The sequence below is a fragment of the Mytilus galloprovincialis genome, chromosome 9 (assembly GCF_965363235.1).
Source record: "Mytilus galloprovincialis chromosome 9, xbMytGall1.hap1.1, whole genome shotgun sequence".
Lineage (NCBI taxonomy): Eukaryota > Metazoa > Mollusca > Bivalvia > Mytilida > Mytilidae > Mytilus > Mytilus galloprovincialis.
The window spans coordinates 26,787,279-26,812,469 of NC_134846.1; the positions used below are offsets into that span (position 1 = coordinate 26,787,279).

Here is a 25,191-nt window from a genome sequence, read left to right on the forward strand (position 1 = left end):
TTTTCAATCCGTTCATGTCCGTTAGACGTCCGTCCATGTCCGTTGCATGTCCGTTAAGCGTACGTTTTATCCGTCGACGTCCGTTCTGTCCGGTGACAAATTTTGAGAATGTTCAAAACTTTGAACGGACGTCCAACGGATAAAATGTCCGTTGAACGTCCGTTAGGCGTCCGTTTTGAACGGTACTCGTCCGTATCGTTTCTGTTTTGTATCCGTTTCGTGTCCGTTATACATCCATTGGAGGTCTGGAATATAAATTCACCAACGGACTTCTACCGGACGTCTAACGGATAAAACGGATGTTGAACGGATGAGAAACGGACTTCTACCGGACGTATAACGGATAAAACGGATGATGAACGGATCTGAAACGGATAAATGCCAATTGAAAATTTTGAAATGCCAATTATTGGTATGTCAGATTTCTTAAGGATGAATTCTTATTATACATAATCGATCTTAGAGTATAGGCACGCCTTCAAAATCAAGCAGTTCTTATTCAGGCCAGACACTGCCGTTTGGTGGAATTTTTGAAGAACAAACTAAAACCAGTTACACAGAAACATTTTGAATATTTATTCGATTTACATGTATTAATATTGTCGCCTTTGATTTTTCCGTATATCTTGTTCATCGGTTTTATCCGGTACGCTTCCATTAGGTGTCCGTTTTATGCGGTACTCGTCCGTTGGATGTACGTTCGACATCCGTTCTGTCCGGTACGTGTCCGTTTCTCGTACGTTGCATATCCGGTGTGTGTCCGTTATGCATCCGTTATTCCGTTTTATTCGGTCAGTACATCAACAGACTCCCAACGGATAACAGTTTTGTCAACGGACAACTTTTATTTTCATCCGTTAGGCGTCCGTTCGTGCTATCCGGTAAGGTGTGACCGAGGCTTTACAAACTACATTGTAATTGAAAATAGTACAAAATTCAATTATTATTGCCAATAATTTTTCTTAAAAGGAACCTTCTACCTGTTTTGTGTTGATGGGCAAAACATATTTATCATTTTCTTTCATTTTCATTGAGGCTTTTCAACCTTTCAATAATTTTAGTCAGTTTGTTTATTTTTCAATATAAGGTAGCACTCCACAGTTAGTTGTGTAGTTTCGCATTTTGGCCCCTGTGGATTTTTCAAATATGAGAGCAAGTGTGCAATAAAATTCATTTTTGGATAGCTGAGTATTAAAATAGCTTTTGTATTAAGTTTATATGAACATCAAGGTTATGTAATGTATGTAATATAGGCTGTTTTCTGTATGACAGTCCGTATTTGCATTTATTTTCCCTACCATACATTGGTCCGACAACTATTGTAATGTTTTTTTTCGGTAAGCGGATAGGGAAAACGGTACTATTTATTCTGCCATAGGCGACAATACTAACATTTTCTAATTTTACCACTTTTTATAATAAAAACCTGGATAAAACAGTTATGTGTGGTGTTAGTTCTAACTACTTTATTACTCTATTTTAAAAATTGAAGCCAAATAGTATCATGACCAATTTCCAACGGAGCTTGTTTATGTTATCCATGCCCACCGTCATTTTGCAGCAAATTTATAAAATTTTGAAAGCCTTTTCGAATAATTCTCTGGAAAATATTTCAATAGGTTTTAAAATTTATATTGTAAATATAAACACTGCAGTTATTCATAGATAAATAAAAAAATATATTGTACCCTTACATCCAATCACGGCGCTCCTAAGTTGACTTCCTTCACCTGTCTTGGGTACCAAAAGGCCAACCTAACGCTGGGAAAATGTAATAGTACCGTTTTCCCAAGAAGGGATCCCGTAGACCGCCCTACGTCACGATTCATGAATTATGCATATTCTATTTATAGGCTATTTTTAAACGATTCGGAAAATACTAACGCTAAAAATAGAATTTTCTTAACATGTAAAACTATCTTAAAAAAACGATGCAAAATCATTAACTTTCATGGAGAGTGGTAGAGGGTTATTTTCGTGGTACGTGATTAGGTTTTTTTATTTCACGTTCAACGTGTTTTTACTTTTTTATTGTACGTTCAGTCGTGCAAAACAGCGAGGTGTTCAACATGTTCTGCTTATGTAATTTTTATACGTGCTTCGTGATTCAAATGCTTATTTTGCGTGCTCAGTATTTAAAAAAAAAACCACACTAGACAGGGATCGTCAACATGGACAAGAACGAAATTGATTTAATTTTGTTTCCGTGATAAGAAATGATAAGGCGGTAAGGCCAATGATGTTGTTCCTTTATTTGCATTTTAAAAGTTCAGAATATCTTTATATACTTTTTTTAAAGCTGTAAATTATTTATATCATAAATGCGTACACACTAAATAGGGAATATGAAGTAAAACAGAGAGTTCATATATACAAGAGAACAGTGACTCAGTCACAAAAGGTTCACCTTAAAGTCTTTATTTTTCGTGCAACGTTCATGACAGAAATTATTTCACGTTCAACGTGAAATGGTGTCTTAAATAGGAAAATGTTCCGCATTACAGTAGCAAATATCATTGTGCCCTCATTAAGCAAATACATATTCCTTTTTAAGATATATATGATATTTCACATATATAGGACACACAGTAGTGGTGCCTTAGTTATGTTGTAAAGACTTGCAAATGTCCCATGCACGTGATCCCATTGGCTTTAAATATACTATGGAGTTAATAATATTTTTATTATCTGCTTAATAGAGTACTTTGATGTAGGCAAATTGAGAAAAAAAACCATGTAGCTTACACGTTCTTAGACACGAGACATTACCTTGACGGGGTGTGAGGCGGTGGTGGTAGTGGAGGTGGGGGTGGGGGTGCTGGTCTTCGTTTCCCCTGTTATTTGTTTATAATGAAGCTGCATGTTCTATTAGGGCGTTCTACGGGATCTTCTGGGCGGTCTACATGATCCCTGTTGTCTGAACCTTATATTTCTAGTTATAGAACGTTTTATAGGATCTCCTATATTGTTTGTTTATCATGTATATAGCAAAGGACGTTCTACAGGATCCCCTGTTGTCTGAACATTATATATAAACTATAGAACGTTCTATTGGATAACCTATTGTTTGTTTTTGATGTATCTACTAGAGGACTTTTTACGGGATCCCTTGGTCGGTCTGTGTGATCCCCTGCTTTCTCAACATTATGTATCTACTACAAGACGTTCAACAGAATCCCCTGTTGTTTGTTTTTCAAGTATATACTATAGGGCGTTCTACACGATCCCCTGGTCGGTCTACGGGATCCCCTGTTTTCTCAACATAATATATTTACTATAAGACGTTCTATAGGATCCCCTATTGTTTGTTAATCAAGTATATACTAACGGGCGTTCTACATGATCCCCTGGGCGGTCTTCAGGATCCCTTGTTGTCTGAACATTATATATCTGCTAAAGGACGTTCTATAAGACCCCCTGTTGATTGTTTTTCATGTTTATACTATAAGAATTTCTATAGGATCCCTTGGTCGGTCTGTCGGATCCCGTTTTTTCTCAACATTATATATCAACTATAGGACGTTCTATACGGTCCCCTGTTTTTTTTTGTTGTTCATTTTATACTATAGGGCGTTCTACAGTATCCCCTGGGCGGTCTGCAGGATCCCCTGTTTTCTCAACATTATTTATCTACTATAAGACGTTCTATAGGATCCCCTGTTGTTTGTTTTTCAAGTGTATACTATAGGGCGTTCTACAGGATCCCCTGTTTTCTCAACATTATATATCTACTATATGACGTTCTATAGGGCCTCCTGTTGTGTGTTGTTCATGTTTATACTATATATAGGGCGTTCTACAGTATCCCCTGGGCAGTCTGCAGGATCCCCTGTTTTCTCAACATTATTTATCTACTATAAGACGTTCTATAGGATCCCCTGTTGTTTATTTTTCAAGTCTATACTATAGGTCGTTCTACATGATCCCCTAGGCGGTCTACAGGATCCCATGTTTTCTCAACATAATATATCTACTATAGGACCTTCTATTGGGTCCCCTGTTGGTTGTTGTTCATGTTTATACTATAGGGCGTTCTACAGTATCCCCTGGGCGGTCTACAGGATCCCCTGTTTTCTCAACATTATATATCCACTATAAGATGTTCTATAAGACCCCTATTGATTGTTTTGAATGTTTATACTATAGGTCGTTCTACATGATCCCCAGGGCGGTCTACACGATCCTCTTTTGTTAAAAATTATGCATCTGAGAAATGAAATTTTATAGGTCCCCCTGTAGTTTGTTTTTCATGTATATACTATAAGGCTTTTATGATCCCTTGGGCGGTCTGCAGGATCTTCTGTTTTCTCAACGTTATATATCTAAAATAGGACATTCTATAGGGTCCCCTGTTGGTGTTGTTCGTGTTTATTTTATAGGGCGTTCTACAGTATCCTCTTTTGTCTGAACATTATATATCTACTATAGAACGTTTTATAGGATCCCATATATTGTTTGTTTATTATGTATATACTAAAGGGCGTTCTACAGGATCCCCTGTTGTTTGAACATTATATACTTACTATAGAACGTTCTATATGATCCCCTATTGTTTGTTTATCGTGTATATTAGGCGAGTGACTTATTTCAAAAAGACGCTTAGTTAACGACTTTAATGCATCAACCTAACACACGGCTGTATTATATATCATTCGAAAGCTAATAATCTGTACTTTCCGTTTTGCCCGGTCGTAAAAAAATCGTACGGTGCATTTTCTGTTAAATCAAGGTCAAAGGTCATGAATAAACATTCCAATTTTTGCGATTACTAGACAAAAAGCCATTTTCTAATTCTTGTACCATAATTTTTTTTTTTATCATATGAATTTTATGGAACATGATACATTATTTCCAAATCAAACAAAAAAAATAGAGGTTAGATGCGCAATACTTCCCGAAAATTAAAATTTATCGCAAATCTTTAAAAAATGAAAAATTGTTCCAAAAGCAAAAATTATATCGTAGGGAATCGATATTTATTTGCTAAAAAAATAGATAAATGTATATGTCTTCGGTCAGGGAATATTTGTTTTGAATTTTAAGATGCAATTATTAATTATTGTTCATAGAACAGCCTTCTATTGAAGTGTTTGCAGTTGCCCAAAAATCTGCCATCTGCAAATAGCGATCTTTTTGTTATTCTATGTTAAGATAGCACATCGCTTATTGTCAATATCAGGGAGGAGAATGGTGTTCCATAATAAAAATAGGGGTATTTAAAGTTCGAAAAGAATATATACGAGCTAATTGAGGTAAACATGTGTTTTTTACGAAGTCAAACGTATTAACTTTTTGTAATCATGTTTAAATGCAAACATGACTTTGCGACTAAATCGTAGGTAACATTGAAAAGAGTGACCTTGCTTAGAAACACTTGGTTGTCTAAAGCGGGAGGTAAACGAACAAAATATAATGCTGCTGCTTCTTATTTAGTCTAAAATCGTATTAGTAATATTAAGTGTGTTTAGAAGTTTAATCTCTTTAATTATTGGAATAAAAGATGCTTTGAGTATTTTCAACATAAACTTTTAAAATACAAATGCAGGTCATTGTGTATGTAAAACACTATAAGCAGTTGTGAAATAAAAAAATGAAAAACTTGAATACCCTTCCTGACCTCATAAGATCATTCGCTGTTTTAGGCAGTGATCGTTTTCATGGTGTGCTGTATTTTGTGAACTGTTGTTCATCTCTAAGACTTTAATTTAATTTTGTTCATGGTTTTAATTAAGTTTATCTGATTCATAGTTTAAGATGTTGGTTGTCCTTTTGGTATTAATTTACTTTAAAGACATTAACTTGCAGTAATGAAAATCGGCAAAAAAATCGCCTCAAAGTAAAGTGAAGAAGAATAACGCAATAAGACAAATATCCTCGAAAATAACTTAATTTGCTCACGGTGATGTATATATAGAACAAAATCGTTATTATGATACATTTAGCCACAATGATCTAAAAAAAACCTTGACCACTTGAATAGTGACGAAATATATCAAAGGGACATCAAACTCATAATTGCAAACGAACTGACAAAACGGCCAAAAAAACGAACACGACAAAGCAACAGTATACAAAACACAACATATAAAACTACAGATTGTGTAACAAAAAAACTCTAAAAATATTTGGGGTGGATTCAGGGACTCCCAAAAGGTAAGCAGATCATGTTCCACATGTGGCACCCGTCTTGTGGCTCATTTAATTCCTAACTCGGTGCCAAGTCTTAGTGGGTATGTGTCATTCAAGGCAGAGATGACGGTATTTTGGTAACGTCGATTGGAACTTATCAGTCGTCATCTGGCGAAACAAATATTTTATAATTGTCAACCAACTCGTAGTGGCGTCCATAAAATTTTCAAAGGGGTGATTCCAACTTTGCATTTGAACTCTGGTTTAAAACCATGTTCAAACCACCACTTTTCTTCAAATGTCCTGTACAAAGTCAGGCATATGGCAGTTGGTGTCGAATAATCTGTTTCTTTGTTATGTTGGCGTTTGTTTTTGTAGCAGTTCAGTGTTTCTGTTATATCGTTTTGTTCCTCTTGTATATATATAGTTGGTGCGTTTTCCTCGGTTTTGGTTTGTTACCCGGATTTGTTTCAGTTTCTAGTAAATCGATTGATGACTATTGAATAGCGGTATACTATAGTTGCCTTTATTTAACATCTTCATTGTGAGCAGTTACGCACTATCACGAAAATAAATCGTGAACATACATGCAAGCTCTGGAAAATTGTATCAACTTGGAGAAATATACTCCACAAGAAGATGCCGCGAAATCGCGTTACAATTTGGCAAGTGTTTAGATAGATACTTTCATTTAATTTCGCGGGCAGTACGTACGTCGACGGAGCATGCAAAGACAAATTAAGGAAATAAAAAACCCTACATTTATACGACATATCATAAATATTTCCGACTTGTTATTGTCTCAGAGGAGTTGAGGCTCAATGAAATCGGTCTCCTCCTTTAGTAGTTTAGATATGCAGGCGTTGCTATAATGTTGCAACATAGAAATGACTAATTTATAATTTGGTAGTAAGGAGTGTTTTTATTGGTTGATTTATGCTCATCTCTATTGTCGTTAAACTTGTTCTCAACCAACCCTCATCGTCGTTTTCAAGATACGTGATAGAGTAAACTATATCTGTTGAGTCTTTTATTTTCAATTTCAATGGAAATTATGAGTCCAACATTGTCACAAATTTGGCACTATTCAGTGAGATGACATCATCTATATAGTTGAAAGTGAAGTTTCAAGATAATGGTGCTCTTTCCAGTCGTCATCAGAAATTCTTGCATGAATTCATCCTCGTATGAAAAATGGACTAGTCATTCAAGCTATTCAGGAAGTCTAGTTGTAACTAGAATCGTTGCGTATTAATAGATTTTTTTTCTTTAGAATTATTCTTATTTGCTGAATTAATGCATTTAAACAATGAACAACGCAATTTAATCAATCAAGAAGTAAAGTTTTATAATTTGTTTCCTGGTTTTTTAATTCTTTGAAATTTCAATTTTCATCAATTAATTTTCTATTTATTTTTGTCTAGATTGTCACAAAGCACGGTGATAGTTACGGTTACTGACTCAGGAACCTTGTATATTATATACCTCGGTTTCGATACACTACGATGGAATTACGGACCAGTTTAACATAAACATGGTAAATAGATAGACAGCTGGTAATCATAATTGATTAAGAAATAACCTGGAAGAAGAAATGAGTTAACTATTGATTATAACAGAGACGAGAATGCCATCGTGTTTGTTCTACTAAAAAAAGCAGGAACATTGGAGTTTATGGTTAGATTTTAAATATTTCTTGTCTCCAAACTGGGTAAATTTGATATAGTAACAACCCCCCCCCCTTTTTTTAAATAACTCGAGAACCACACATCGCGCTCGCTTAACAAAGTAACAATAAGAAATAATTATTGCTAGTTTCAAGAATAATTAATCGTCAAAACTTATCCCCTCCCCGACATCAAAGGAAGTTAAATGTATTATCCCAAAATTAGACCAAATTATTATGATATAAGGACGTCTTGACAGGCTATTATTTTATTTTGTTTTGTTGGTTTTTTTTTGCTTTGACGTCTTCCTCCTGTATGAAAAAAACATAATAGACCCCCCCCTTTTTCCCCATAATATAGTTTTTTAAGAAGTCATAATTATTTGAACTACCCCTGAATATATTACAGTAAAACTGATATTTTGATGACATTGTTTAAGACTATTGACCTCAGGTCAGCCTAAACTGAGTATAAAACTGTAATTTATTCATTTAAACAGTTCAAGACATGTACCTTCTGAAATGTGATTGCATCAAAATTAAACCTAAGGCATAACATACTTAGTGTGCAGGAAGTGCCACCAAATAAATACTGATTTGTAAAATTAGATGATGATATTTGTGAAGTCAAAGATATTATAGCTAGTTATAACTGGTTTTAGATATAAATCTGAGTAAAAGGTTGATTTATATGTGCTCTTTCATGTTTAGATTATAATTTAAATTTAATCTTTTGAAGTTTTTTTTATAATATTAAGACATTAAAATCACAATTATTTATTTATACACAAAAAAATAATTTTTGTCCTTTTTTAGTTGAATGACTGTACACAAACATTATACACACATAATTTTGATAATTCTGTAATGTTTTTTTTCTATAGCCCCAGAATGTGACAAAAGACTTATTAATCCAGATTTACAAAAAATAGAAATAGTTCAGCTACCATAAGACTGCTATGACAAAAATTCTGCAGTTTCCAGAATTTGAGGTAGAGTATAGTTAGGAATAGTTTGATTATGCAAATGCTTAGTTTGTCATAAACAATTATGCCCTTGATACAAAAGCAGAGGAAACAAAAAAGTATGAAAATAGTTGAAAAAAGTAATCATTATTACCTAGTCATATACTGTAAATAGAAAAAGAGAAAAGCACTGGTTATGATTTGGTATTTTTAATAGCATTATCATTTGTCCATAACTTGGAATATATACTGGATTGAGCTTGACATTTATTTAATATCATTGACACATGGTTGCAAGAAATGAAAGATGGTAATTTAAACCTAGCAATTAAAGCTTTTGATTTGGTAGAATATGACTTTCTTTGAAGCTCGACATGTATGGATTTAGTGAGACTACTGTTAGTTTTTTTAAGTCGTACCTGAATAACAAAACGTATACATTTGTAATGTTAACTCTGAACAACAACATGTAAAATTTGGTGTTCCCCAATGTTCTATACCTTGTCCTCTATTGTTTGTGCTATTTATAAATGACCTTCCCTTATGCATTAAAAATTGTGAAACAGACCTATATCGTTGTATATGCCGATGACACCACTATTCATAAATCAGGGGGAAACATCTAGAAAATATAAATGATGATGTTCAAGAAGATTTATACAGGGTTGAAGAGTGGTGTAAAATGAATAACATGTTCATAGATGCAAATGAAACAAAATGTTTGATTACTGGAACAAAGCAGAAACTATTCAGACTTTTGAACCAAACTTGATAATAAATTAAAGTATTACAAAATTCTTCATGTGAAAAAATATTAGTTTCAAAATTGACAGCCCACTAAGTAACTGGAGAAATCAAATTGACCAAGGTTGTGCTAATATATCATCCAGAATATACCATCTTTCTTAAATACATTTTTTTTATATAACTGCAAGAAAACATAATACAATGGGTGTTCTGCCCCTAATTGACTACTGTTGTATTATTTGGGATGAATGTAAAAATTGACGGATAACAAGAATTTTAAAAATCCAAAAAAAGGGCAGCATGATAAATTCTAGATGCAGATCCGTTATCCCTCTTGGTATATAGGAGCACTATATTCTATGTTAACCTCCGACAGTAGGTATAAACAAATACTGTTGATAGACGGTATATACGAGCACTATATTCCATGTTAACCACCGACGGTAGGTACATGTATAGACAAATACTGGTGATAGACAGTATATAGGAGCACTATATTCTATGTTAACCACTGACGGTAGGTATAGCCAAATACTGTTGATAGACGGTATATAGGACCACTATATCTTATGTTAACCATCGACGGTAGGTATAGACAAATACTGGTGATAGACGGTATATAGGAGCACTATATTGTATGTTAACCACCGACGGTAGGTATAAACAAATACTGTTGATATACGGTATATAGGAGCACTATATTGTATGTTAACCACCGACGGTAGGTATAGACAAATACTGTTGATAGACGGTATATAGGAGCACTATATTGTATGTTAACTACCGACAGTAGGTATAGACAAATACTGTTGATAGACGGTATATAGGAGCACTATATTGTATGTTAACTACCGACAGTAGGTATAGACAGATACTGTTGATAAACGGTATATAGGAGCACTATATTGTATGTTAACTACCGACAGTAGGTATAGACAGATACTGTTGATAAACGGTATATAGGAGCACTAAATTGTATGTTAACCACCGACGGTAGGTATAGACAAATGCTGTTGATAGATGGTATATAGGAGCACTATATTGTATGTTAACTACCGACGGTAGGTATAGATAAATACTGTTGATAGACGGTATATAGGAGCACTATATTGTATGTTAACTACCGACAGTAGGTATAGACACATACTGTTACTAGACGGTATATAGGAGCACTATATTGTATGTTAACCACCGACGGTAGGTATAGACAAATACTGTTGATAGACGGTATATGGGAGCACCATATTGTATGTTAACCACCAGCGGTAGGTATAGACATATACTGTTGATAGATGGTATATAGGAGCACTATATTATATGTTAACTACCGACAGTAGGTATAGACAAATACTGTTGATAGACATCAACGGTATATGGGAGCCCTATATTGTATGTTAACTACCCACGGTAGGTATAGACAAATACTGTTGATAGACGGTATATAGGAGCACTATATTGTATGTTAACTACCGACGGTAGGTATAGACAAATACTGTTGATAGACGGTATATAGGAGCACTATATTGTATTTTAACCACCGACGGTAGGTATAGACAAATACTGTTGATAGACGGTATATAGGAGCACTATATTGTATGTTAACCACCAACGGTAGGTATAGACAAATACTGTTGATAGACGGTATATAGGAGCACTATATTGTATGTTAACTACCGACAGTAGGTATAGACACATACTGTTACTAGACGGTATATAGGAGCACTATATTGTATGTTAACCACCGACGGTAGGTATAGACAAATACTGTTGATAGACGGTATATGGGAGCACCATATTGTATGTTTACCACCAACGGTAGGTATAGACATATACTGTTGATAGATGGTATATAGGAGCACTATAGTATATGTTAACTACCGACAGTAGGTATAGACAAATACTGTTGATAGACATCAACGGTATATGGGAGCCCTATATTGTATGTTAACTACCCACGGTAGGTATAGACAAATAATGTTGATAGACGGTATATAGGAGCACTATATTGTATGTTAACTACCGACGGTAGGTATAGACAAATACTGTTGATAGACGGTATATAGGAGCACTATATTGTATGTTAACCACCGACGGTAGGTATAGACAAATACTGTTGATAGACGGTATATGGGAGCACCATATTGTATGTTTACCACCAACGGTAGGTATAGACATATACTGTTGATAGATGGTATATAGGAGCACTATAGTATATGTTAACTACCGACAGTAGGTATAGACAAATACTGTTGATAGACATCAACGGTATATGGGAGCCCTATATTGTATGTTAACTACCCACGGTAGGTATAGACAAATACTGTTGATAGATGGTATATAGGATCACTATATTATATGTTAACTACCGACAGTAGGTATAGACAAATACTGTTGATAGACATCAACGGTATATGGGAGCCCTATATTGTATGTTAACTACCCACGGTAGGTATAGACAAATACTGTTGATAGACGGTATATAGGAGCACTATATTGTATGTTAACTACCGACGGTAGGTATAGACAAATACTGTTGATAGACGGTATATAGGAGCACTATATTGTATTTTAACCACCGACGGTAGGTATAGACAAATACTGTTGATAGACGGTATATAGGAGCACTATATTGTATGTTAACCACCAACGGTAGGTATAGACAAATACTGTTGATAGACGGTATATAGGAGCACTATATTGTATGTTAACTACCGACAGTAGGTATAGACACATACTGTTACTAGACGGTATATAGGAGCACTATATTGTATGTTAACCACCGACGGTAGGTATAGACAAATACTGTTGATAGACGGTATATGGGAGCACCATATTGTATGTTTACCACCAACGGTAGGTATAGACATATACTGTTGATAGATGGTATATAGGAGCACTATAGTATATGTTAACTACCGACAGTAGGTATAGACAAATACTGTTGATAGACATCAACGGTATATGGGAGCCCTATATTGTATGTTAACTACCCACGGTAGGTATAGACAAATAATGTTGATAGACGGTATATAGGAGCACTATATTGTATGTTAACTACCGACGGTAGGTATAGACAAATACTGTTGATAGACGGTATATAGGAGCACTATATTGTATGTTAACCACCGACGGTAGGTATAGACAAATACTGTTGATAGACGGTATATGGGAGCACCATATTGTATGTTTACCACCAACGGTAGGTATAGACATATACTGTTGATAGATGGTATATAGGAGCACTATAGTATATGTTAACTACCGACAGTAGGTATAGACAAATACTGTTGATAGACATCAACGGTATATGGGAGCCCTATATTGTATGTTAACTACCCACGGTAGGTATAGACAAATACTGTTGATAGACGGTATATAGGAGCACTATATTGTATGTTAACTACCGACGGTAGGTATAGACAAATACTGTTGATAGACGGTATATAGGAGCACTATATTGTATGTTAACCACCGACGGTAGGTATAGACAAATACTGTTGATAGACGGTTTATGGGAGCACTATATTGTATGTTAACCACCGACGGTAGGTATAGACATATACTGTTGATAGACTGTATATAGGAGCACTATTTTGCATGTTAACCACTGACGATAGGTATAGACAAATACTGTTGATAGACGGTATATGGGAGCACTATATTGTATGTTAACCACCGACGGTAGGTATAGACAAATACTGTTGATAGACGGTATATACATTGTAGGAGCACTATATTGTATGTTAACCACCGATGGTAGGTATAGACAAATACTGTTGATAGACGGTATATAGAAGCACTATTTTGTATGTTAACTACCGACAGTAGGTATAGAGAAATACTGTTGATAGACGGTATATGGGAGCATTATATTGTATGTTAATCACCGACGGTAGGTATAGACAAATACTGGTGATAGACGGTATATAGGAGCATTATATTGTATGTTAATCACCGACGGTAGGTATAGACAAATACTGGTGATAGACGGTATATAGGAGCACTATATCTTATGTTAACCACCGACGGTAGGTATAGACAAATACTGGTGATAGACGGTATATAGGAACAACCACCGACAGTAGGTATAGACAGATACTGTTGACAGACGGTATCAAAGAGCACTATATTGTATGTTAACCAGCGACGGTAGGTATAGACAAATACTGTTGATAGACGGTATATGGGAGCACTATATTGTATGTTAACCACCGACGGTAGGTATAGACAAATACTGTTGATAGACGGTATATACATTGTAGGAGCACTATATTGTATGTTAACCACCGATGGTAGGTATAGACAAATACTGTTGATAGACGGTATATAGGAGCACTATATTGTATGTTAACTACCCACGGTAGGTATAGACAAATACTGTTGATAGACGGTATATAGGAGCACTATATTGTATGTTAACTACCGACGGTAGGTATAGTTAAATACTGTTGATAGACGGTATATAGGAGCACTATATTGTATGTTAACCACCGACGGTAGGTATAGACAAATACTGTTGATAGACGGTATATAGGAGCACTATATTGTATGTTAACCACCAACGGTAGGTATAGACAAATACTGTTGATAGACGGTATATAGGAGCACTATATTGTATGTTAACTACCGATGTTAGGTATAGACAAATACTGTTGATAGACGGTATATAGGAGCACTATATTGTATGTTAACTACCGACCGTAGGTATAGACAAATACTGTTGATAGCAGTATATGGGAGCATTATATTGTATGTTAACCACCGACGGTAAGTATAGACATATACTATTGATAGATGGTATATAGGAGCACTATATTGTATGTTAACTACCGACAGTAGGTATAGACAAATACTGTTGATAGACGGTATATAGAAGCACTATATTGTATGTTAACTACCGACAGTAGGTATAGACAAATACTGTTGATAGACGGTATATAGAAGCACTATATTGTATGTTAACTACCGACAGTAGGTATAGACAAATACTGTTGATAGACGGTATATGGGAGCACTATATTATATGTTAACTACCGACAGTAGGTATAGACAAATACTGTTGATAGACGGTATATAGAAGCACTATATTGTATGTTAACTACCGACAGTAGGTATAGACAAATACTGTTGATAGACGGTATATGGGAGCACTATATTGTATGTTAACCACCGACGGTAGGTATAGACAAATACTGGTGATAGACGGTATATAGGAGCACTATATTGTATGTTAACCACTGACGGTAGGTATAGCCAAATACTTTTTATAGACGGTATATAGGAGCACTATATCTTATGTTAACCACCGACGGTAGGTATAGACAAATACTGGTGATAGACGGTATATAGGAACAACTACCGACAGTAGGTATAGACAGATACTGTTGATAGACGGTATCAAAGAGCACTATATTGTATGTTAACCAGCGACGGTAGGTATAGACAAATAATGTTGATAAACGGTTTATGGGAGCACTATATTGTATGTTAACCACCGACGGTAGGTATAGACATATACTGTTGATAGACTGTATATAGGAGCACTATTTTGCATGTTAACCACTGACGATAGGTATAGACAAATACTGTTGATAGACGGTATATGGGAGCACTATATTGTATGTTAACCACCGACGGTAGGTATAGACAAATACTGTTGATAGACGGTATATACATTGTAGGAGCACTATATTGTATGTTAACCACCGATGGTAGGTATAGACAAATACTGTTGATAGACGGTATATAGAAGCACTATTTTGTATGTTAACTACCGACAGTAGGTATAGAGAAATACTGTTGATAGACGGTATATGGGAGCATTATATTGTATGTTAATCACCGACGGTAGGTATAGACATATACTGTTGATAGATGGTATAAAGGAGCACTATATTGTATGTTAACTACCGACAGTAGGTATAGACAAATACTGTTGATAGACGGTTTATGGGAGCACTATATTGTATGTTAACCACCGACGGTCGGTATAGACAAATACTGTTGATAGCAGTATATGGGAGCATTATATTGTATGTTAACCACCGACGGTAGGTATAGACATATACTATTGATAGATGGTATATAGGAGCACTATATTGTATGTTAACTACCGACAGTAGGTATAGACAAATACTGTTGATAGACGGTATATGGGAGCACTATATTGTATGTTAAGTACCGACGGTAGGTATAGACATACTGTTGATAGATGGTATATAGGAGCACTATATTGTATATTAACTACCGACGGTAGGTATAGACAAATACTGTTGATAGACGGTATATAGGAGCACTATATTGTATGTTAACTACCGACGGTAGGTATAAACAAATACTGTTGATAGACGGTATATAGGAGCACTATATTGTATGTTAACTACCGACGGTAGGTATAGACAAATACTGTTGATAGACGGTATATGGGAGCATTATATTGTATGTTAACCACCGACGGTAGGTATAGACATATACTGTTGATAGATGGTATATAGGAGCACTATATTGTATGTTAACTACCGACAGTAGGTATAGACAAATACTGTTGATAGACGGTTTATGGGAGCACTATAGTGTATGTTAACCACCGACGGTAGGTATAGACAAATACTGTTGATAGACGGTATATAGGAGCACTTTATTGCATGTTAACCACCGACGGTAGGTATAGACAAATACTGTTGATGGATGGTGCAAAGGAGTACTATATCGTATGTTAACCACTGACGGTAGGTATAGACAAATACTGTTGATAGACGATAAATAGGAGGACTGTATTGTATGTTAACCACCGACGGTAGGTATAGACAAATACTGTTGATATACGGTATATAGGAGTATTGTATTTTATGTCAAACATCGACGATAGGTATGGACAAAATCCGACAAATACTGTATACAGACAGTGTATAGAAGTACTGTATTGTATGGTAAACACTGACGGTTGGTATGGACAATTTCTGCATCATGCATCGATTGTAAATAAAAGTATCATGTGAGTAACACAGGCTCATTGAAGCCTCTAGTTTTGATATTATTAATGTGGAGATCTGGTCTAATTTATCATTTTCTCTATTACATGCATGATAACTGCAACAATTGAATTGAAATAAAAGTGATAATATTTCTTTTGTAGGTTATCAAGATTTAGTGTTTCCATACAAGGGATAAAGATTGAACAACAAAAACATCTCAAACTTTACAGGACAGAGTACACTTTTTTCACTGTGCTTAGTTTTGTCTTTATGTCTAAATTATGATACCTTTAAAAAAAACCAATAAAATTATGGAATAACATTTATTTCTATCTTATAAAGTGGAGTGAAGAAATAAGGGGTCATTGAAAACATAAGAATATATTGCTATCATATATTGCAATATTGCAGATCAGCAGCCCATACATTTGCTATAGCACATAAATATGGGACCAATAATTTCAAGTTGCCTTTTAAAAAAGACCTTATTAATGTTATGCGAGATACCACCAAAGACCACTAGGTGTTGATCAAATGATATTGTAAATAAGAGGGTTGTCCAAAATATTTCCAACAGCTGTTTGATATACACTACCTTAATCAAACCACAATGGTAAAAAAACAGTTTTGGTCAGTCTTAAAAGAAGCAAATATAATTTAGAAAAAGTGCAAGCTGTTGATAAAAACTACAAATAACTGCCAGTCCTAAATGTGGGTGGAGATTACCATTTAGCACAAATGAGTTTCTGGACTAAAGAAAGTAATTTCGGCACAAACCGATTATACCCTTTCAAAAACTATGTGTAGTCCCTTTTATAAAAGTGGCAGATTATCTTTCTATCTAGAGTATCTATGACAACTAACTGCTGCTCCTAGTGACGTTAGTCTTTGGTTTTTGAAAAGATTGGATATATTGTCACAATTCTTTTCTAAGGTACCGGTCTGATAAACAGGAAGTTGCCAGATTAGCTACTAAATATATGCACACTGAAATATAGTCCCTTAAAATTCCCATGGCTGTGTACATGTTCAGATACGAACTATGAAAATTTTGTTTATATCTTTAGAGAAGTAAAATCAAGTATGTATTTCTTTAGTTTTGTCAAATTGCTGTCTTCTTTTGTCCTGTTATTAGGTAACAGTACTGATACAATACTGTAAAAATACGGAGATGTGGTATGATTGCCAATGAGACGCCTACATGTATCCACTGAAGTTCAAATAAAGTGGATGTAAGCGGTTATATGCAACCATACAGCCTTCAACAATGAGAAAAATCATATCAAATAGAGCCTTGTAAATAGGTGTTGATCAAATGATATTGTAAATAAGAGGGTTGTGTATTTCATGACGGTATAATACTAAACCCCTAACAGGAGGGATTGTGCCTGATATTCATATGATGAAGACATAATCTTTCAATCAGTTTAATTAAGGTCTGGTTCTGGCATGTCAATAACTGCTAGTAGTCTTGTTATTTATGTATTATTGTCATTTTGTTTATTTTCTTTTGTTTCATATTCTGACATCGGACTCGGACTTCTCTTAAACTGAGTTTTACTGTGCGTATTGTTTCGCGTTTGTTTTTTCTACATTGGCTACAGGTATAGGGGAGGATTGAGATCTCAAAAAACATGTTTAATCCCGCCGCAATTTTGCGCCTGTCCCAAGTTAGGAGCCTCTGACCTTTGTTAGTCTTGTATGATTTATAATTTTAGTTTCTTGTGTATAATTCGGAGCTTAGTATGACGTCCATTATCACTGAACTAGTATACATATTTGTTTAGGGGCCAGCTGACGGACACCTCCGTGTGCGGGAGTTTCTCGCTACATTGAAGATCTATCGGTGGCCTTCGGCTGTTGTCTGCTCTATGGTCGGGTTGTTGTCTCCTTGACACATTCCCCATTTCCATACTCAATTTTATAGTATGATTTACATCTGCAATAATCACGAAACAATCAGAGACAAGTTTGGGTCTAAATCTGTATGTCCCACATAATCAAATTGACCGAAGAGAGAGGCGAAAGATACTAAAGGCTTATTCAAACACATAAGTCAATAATAAACTGACAAAACCACGGCAAAAAAAAAAGAGAAAGATTAAAAAACCAACAACAGAATGCAAAACACAACAAAGAACATCACAGACTGAACAAAACGAACCTCGCCAAAAAACTGGTGTGACCAAATGACTAATTTATCTCAGCCTTACATTATTTAGCAGACCCTTTATTATACCAAACCAAACAAAGTTCTTTATGGTACATTGTTTTTGATCCATCGGTCTGTCAGTCCTGTTCTCGTTATTGCAACTCCTCTGAAACCACATAACAGAGTTTTATAAATTTTTGTAGATAATGAGGAAATTATGAAATTATCAATTCATTGCTTTTCTATATACTCCTACAAAAGTTTGTCATAAAATCTGTCTAAAGACCACAACAGAGTTTCATGAATTTTTTAGATAGTTAGGACCTGCTATGTAAATGTGCATATTGGCAGAAAATCATGATTAATTTTGTTATGCCCCACCTACGATAGTAAATGGGCATTAGTTTTCCGGTCTATGCGTCTGCTCCTTCGTCCGTTTTCTCGCTTCAGGTTAAATGTTTTGGTCAAGGTAGTTTTTGTTGAAGGTCAGGTCCAATAAACTTGAAACTTAGTACATATGTTTCCAATAATATGTTTTTTTTCTAAGCTTAATGCCAAAGAAGGTGTTTTTCCCCTATTTCACGGTCCACTGAACAAAGAAAATGATAGGGCAAGTGGGGAACGGTGTACGATGGACACATTCTTGTTTTTGTCGAGCTTGCGACTTTTGTCGCAGAAAGCTCGACATAGGAATGGTGATCCGGCGGCGGCGGCGGCGACAGTGTTAGTTCACTTCTTAAAAGCTTTATATTTTAGTCGGCGAACGACCTGGATGCTCCATACTTTGAATACAGATGCCTTAAGTTTGGAAGTTTCCGTCTGTCACATGTCCATTGTCCTTGAACTCATTTTCATGGTTCAGTGACTACTTGAAAAAAAGTTAAGAGTTTTTGTAATTTCTCTCATATTATGAGTAACTATGTTTAGTATTTGCGTACCTTGGTCAGCATGCCCATCAGACAGTTTTCACTTGACCTCGCCATCATTTCACGGATCAGTGAAAAGGGTTAAGTTTTTGGTGGTCAAGTCTATATCTCAGATACCATATGAAATATGTCTTGTATATTTGGTGTATGGAAGGATTGTAAGGTGTACATGTCCAACTGGCAGGTGTCATCTGATCTTGACCTCATTTCCTTGGTTCAATGGTCAAAGTTAAGCTTTTGAGTTTTGTTCGTTTTTTCTAATACTATATGCAATAGGTCAACTTTATTTGGTGTCTGGAAATATCTTATGATGTCAGTCTCGCAAGTCTCATTTGACCTTGACCTCATTTTCGAGGTTCATTGTTCAGTGTTTAGTTTTTGTGCCAAGTGTCATCTGACCTTGACCTGATTTGTATTGAATGATTGTAAGGTGTAAATGTATTCCTCATTTTGGTCATATGACCTTGATCTTATTTTCTTTGGTCATGTTATTAATAAGTTTATGTGATAATTGTAGTAAAACTTTATATTTAGGTCTATCAACATAAATAAGGCGAGAAATTTCAACGTGTGTACTCTTGTTAGGAATTAGGAACTATGCCTTCTGAACTTAGAATTTCGGCCTAAATATACTTCTGCATATCTTGTGAAATTACACAACAGAATTTCATGCGTGTTTGAACTAAATTATCTGTTGAAATTTTGTTTGCTTAGTGACAATGTCGGGCTGTGAAGTATGTGAGCGTGCTCACAAAGGTTCTTTGATTACACACAGTCAATGCATTGTCTGTGCTTCCCAGATACAGTCTGTATGCATTTTCTTTGTTGTAAATTAAATTAAGTTTATGTATTGTACGTCGTTCTTAGTCTTTATACATTGTTTATATGCTTTGACTATGAGTCTAAGATACTTCTATTGTCGGTATATCTTAGATTTAGTCGGTTAACACTGTCTATGGGTCAGAGACACAGTATGTATGCATTGTAAGTTGTTCCAAGTTGAAATAAAAGTCTGTATGTTTTGCCTGTTACTGCAAGATACAGTGTGTGCACTGCCTGTGGCTCTTATATACAGTCTGTATGCATTTTCTGTATGCTTTATCTATGGGTCTAATTTTATATACAGTCTGTATACAAACTGTATCTCTGACCCATATACAGTGTCCAAAACAACTCTGTTTTAAGATCTCTAACCCATATACAGTGTGAAAATGATCTTTGGTTCTAAGATGCATTTTGTTTGATTGGCTGAATGCTTAGTATATATTGGTTTCGATATATGGTCTGTATGTATTGTATGGATCTTATATATTTGTATTTTTTTCCATCTGATGAGTAAGCCTTTTTCAACTGATTTTTATATTTCGTTCTTATGTTGTACTGTTACACCAAAGTCCCAGGTTATTGGAGGTTTGGGATCCCGCTAACATGTTTAACCCCGCCACATTCTCTATGTATGTGCCTGTCCCAAGTTAGGAGACTGTAATTCAGTGGTTGTCGTTTGTTTATATGTTACATATTTGTTTTTCGTTCATTTTTTTTTTATATAAATCAGGTCGTTAGTTTTTTCGTTTAAATTGTTTCACATTGTCATTTCGGGACTTGTTATAGGTGACTATGCGGTATGGGCTGTGCTCATTGTTGAAGGCCGTACGGTGACCTATAGTTGTCAATTTCTGTGCCATTTTGGTCTCTTGTGGAGAGTTGTCAGTAGTCTTTGTGGGACAGAATGAACCCATAAAGGTGGACGTCGGACGCTGACGCTATATTTGGACCTGGGTGTGAATGCCGACGCCATATTTGGGCCTTAACACGGACGCCATGGTCGACCATGAAATCGGGACGCGAATTTCAAGTTGGACCGTATGATTCGGACATCGAGACACCGACGCCATATTTGGGCTTGGACACTATACCTTAATGTTATACCAGTAACGAATTATAAAATTCGTAATAACGATTTAAATTCGTGATTTCGAATTCAAATTATATTTGTGGGAGGTCCTATGGGCGTCCGTAGCTCAGTTTCCGACTTATTTGAACCACTTAATTAATATCCTATGGTCCTGTTTAACCTGACATCTCAAATAATTAGATTAAGAGATAAAGCACATCTGGTGATTAAAAATAAGTATCTTTATACACTTTCTTTCAATAACATGTTTACAGGTGTACACTTTTTTATTTGGTTCTAATTAACGGACACCAATTATAAAAATATAGTCTGTGACATTAAATAATTATCTTTATCTTTTAGATAAGCATGACAACCGTAAACATTGAGTAGTATTGCATTCCAACTCATTTCAACCACATATAATTACTATCATATGATTAGGATTTCAACCCAAATGATTAACTAAAACCACGTCTGGTCATTTAAAATTGTTTCTCATTTAACATAATCTTAACTATATATTTGAAAATTCCACGGTCGTAGTTGGTTTTTATCTTAAAAAATTACACGGATAATATATTTAATCAATCAATATTTATATACAAGGAGTTTGGATTGGGTTTACAGAATAGAGAATAATGGACGAAAAAATAAATAAAGAATGATATGGGCGAGAAAAATAAAGAATAAAGAAATATGACCAAAATAAATATAAAGAATAGTGAAATAGGGACTGGTAAAATATATCGAATAGAGAAATATACGGCTGCTTAAATATAAGGAATTAAGAATTATGGGATGTTAAACTATAAAAAAATTATAAAGGAATACAAACAAATACGACTGTTACAGTATATAATTGCAGTAGCATTTTTTGTTTGTTTGTGCACGTGCAAGAATTATGTCCGTGCAGAGAAACAAGAACCGGTTTGAACCGGTATAAATGAGATGATTCTGGCTCTGTAGGTGGCCGGCTCTTAGCATACGGTCCAATCAAACAAGTTTTATGTCTATATAGTCCTTAACATAAAATTATGATGAAGATTACTAAATGCTTAAGGAAGAAAGATGATCAGGAGGATTCATTAATTATACAGAAACACAAAAAATTGTATTGACTATAATAATTATTTCAACCGTATAGAAGATAAATTAGTCTACTGTACTTATATAGTTATACACATAGTACTGCAACTGACATCGAAAAAGACGCTTAGTTAACGAGTTTAATGGTCCGGAATAACACACGGCTGCAAATTGTTTTAAATGATAGATTAATATCTATATTTTAATTTCCGTCGGGTCGTAAAAAGTTTCTATGGTCACATTTTTGTATTTTATCCCTTTAATGGGGGTACCCCTCAATTTACGGTTTTGGGTAGTTACCTTAAAATCCAAAAATATATATTTTTTGGTTAAATTTCCCGCTATTTTCGTAAATATTTTCTATGCACATATCATCAAGGATCATCGGAATGATGAAGACATAAATATTATACCATCTCCAGGTAAAACTTTCAAACTTAAAGTTGGCTGGTTTTTAGATAGAAATTTAACGCGTTTTTCTTTGAAAACGAGAAAACATATGATTCAAAAACAGTATTTGACATTTGAGAGGACACAACATATTATTGCGATACTGCATGCAAATTTTGTTGTTCAATTTCCAAACAATTTTGTCAAAAACTCAAAAATAAAAACATCATTTGTACCTTTTTTAATTACGGAAATTTCCTATCCGTCAATCAGCTCCACCATTTATTTTTTCATTCACAATCAATTTGATAGTTTCGATGTGATTATGTAGATTTTGTAGGAGAAGTTAATTTATTTTTGAGTGATTTGAATATATATAGTAGTTCTTTCTTGTATTTTCTGTAAATAAGTTATATTTTTGTTAATAAAATTTTGACTTTATATAAAAGTTAACCAAATCCTTCGGATAAGAGGTTTTTCCGGATAATGACTACAATTGACATTGTGTGAAAATGCATTGTATGTCAATGTTTAACCTCAGAGCAATTAATATGCATGCAAGTGGTCGGGGGAAAAGCACTATTGAAGTTTCGCAGAGATTTGGTATGTGACAAGGTAATGCTAAAACCAACTTCTCTTGATATTCTGCTTTCCGTGGGCGAATCATCAGTGATGTTATGAGACTTGCATCAGAAGGCAAAATTGGTGCGTCTTTAAATTAAATTGATTGATTGATTGTTGGTTGCTTAAAGTCCAGTGGCAAATATTTCATGCATGTTCAGGACGAGAACAAGCTAACAATAAAAACAATAGGTAGGTTTTGTCATAATAGAGGCCATTCTGGATGATGATCGGGAAAATTTAGACTGCCACTGGAAAATGATGGGATATTGGATTGGGACAAAAATTTTCCATTGCAACATGTCACCTACGGACCCCTTAAAGAGTTGATGCAAAGGTTTTTAACGTGCAAAGAACGTGACACTCCCTTTACACGAGGCAGCGGATTTAACGTCCCCATTCTGACCGGACGTGACTGCGAACTTGATACATCCCGCACAGCCAAACGGACGCCCAACTTCGTTTTACTGCCGGTCGGGGGAAGACCAAGTGACCATATTTCGTTTCCCCAGTCACCCTTGGGGAACTTTAAATTAGAAACAACAGAAATCCATATATGTGATCAAACTGATCGACATGTAACCTCACAACCTGACACTTTTATACGATCTCGCGCTCAGTTTCTTCCTTGTAGTTTGGATATGAAAACAGTGTTTTTGTGTAAAAGAAAAACCTTTAAAAAAACCTAGAAAACTACGCAAAACTGAGTCCTCTAAACGTGTTAACAGTCTTTTAAGTTGTGCTTATTAATGTGAGTAATCATTTATCCATGCATAACCAAGTACTTATTGAAGTCAACACCTGTACAATTAAGTAAAACAGTCACTGAAAAAATAGAATTTGAACTTGCTGTCAGTTCATTAATAACGATTGTTAGTGATGTGATTTGTTTTTCCATAAGAAAAAGCCTTTCTCATGTAGCACATCCTCTATATATACCGATCAATTTTACCCAAGATTGTCTCTGATGCTTACCAAACTGCCAAACTCCAGAACTAACTAGATATTGTGACACTTTACAATTCAGACACAGTGGGGCCAAGGGATATGAATTATAGAGTTTAGCTCTGAACTCAATTTAGGGGATGCCATATCTGCTGCAGGAAAATTGAAGTCTATATTAAGATTTTCAGAATGACACCAAGGTGTGTCTGAAAATATCAAGGATACATTAAAAGAAGAACAATTACTTCATCCTGCCACCAGTGGTTTTATGAGCTATGTCCTCGTTTTGGTATTTCTATGGAAATGATGCCCGCATAGCTTGTTAATAGATATAAGAAGATGTGGTATGAGTGCCAATGATACAATACACCATCCAAGTCACAATTTATAAAAGTAAACCATTAAAGGGCACGGTCCGGTCTTCAACACAGAGCCTAGGCTCAAAAGTTCATTTGATAGTTAATCGATGAAAAATAACACAAAGGCGCTTCTGAACCGTATATTGTCCCTAAAGATAACAAAAATTCGTAAATATATGGCTATTACAAAATCAATCGTTTCTGTAGCAACATTCGCCCCTTTACATTTGGGACTGGCAGTGCAGATACATCATGCATATGCATATGGGAATATGGGTCACGAACATTGATCGAAACTTTGTACTCACATTTCTTTTGTGTTTCCTATGCAAAG

The 25,191-nt window shown here is 35.0% G+C and overlaps 1 long non-coding RNA gene across 1 annotated transcript; it reads left to right on the plus strand.

The window, feature by feature from the left end:
• Positions 1 to 7,670: 7,670 nt before the first annotated feature.
• LOC143046718 (uncharacterized) lies at positions 7,671 to 16,794 on the plus strand. Its single transcript, XR_012969244.1, has 3 exons — positions 7,671 to 7,806; positions 8,680 to 8,787; positions 16,643 to 16,794. It is a non-coding gene; the product is annotated as an uncharacterized LOC143046718 (long non-coding RNA).
• The last annotated feature ends 8,397 nt before the right edge of the window (positions 16,795 to 25,191 follow it).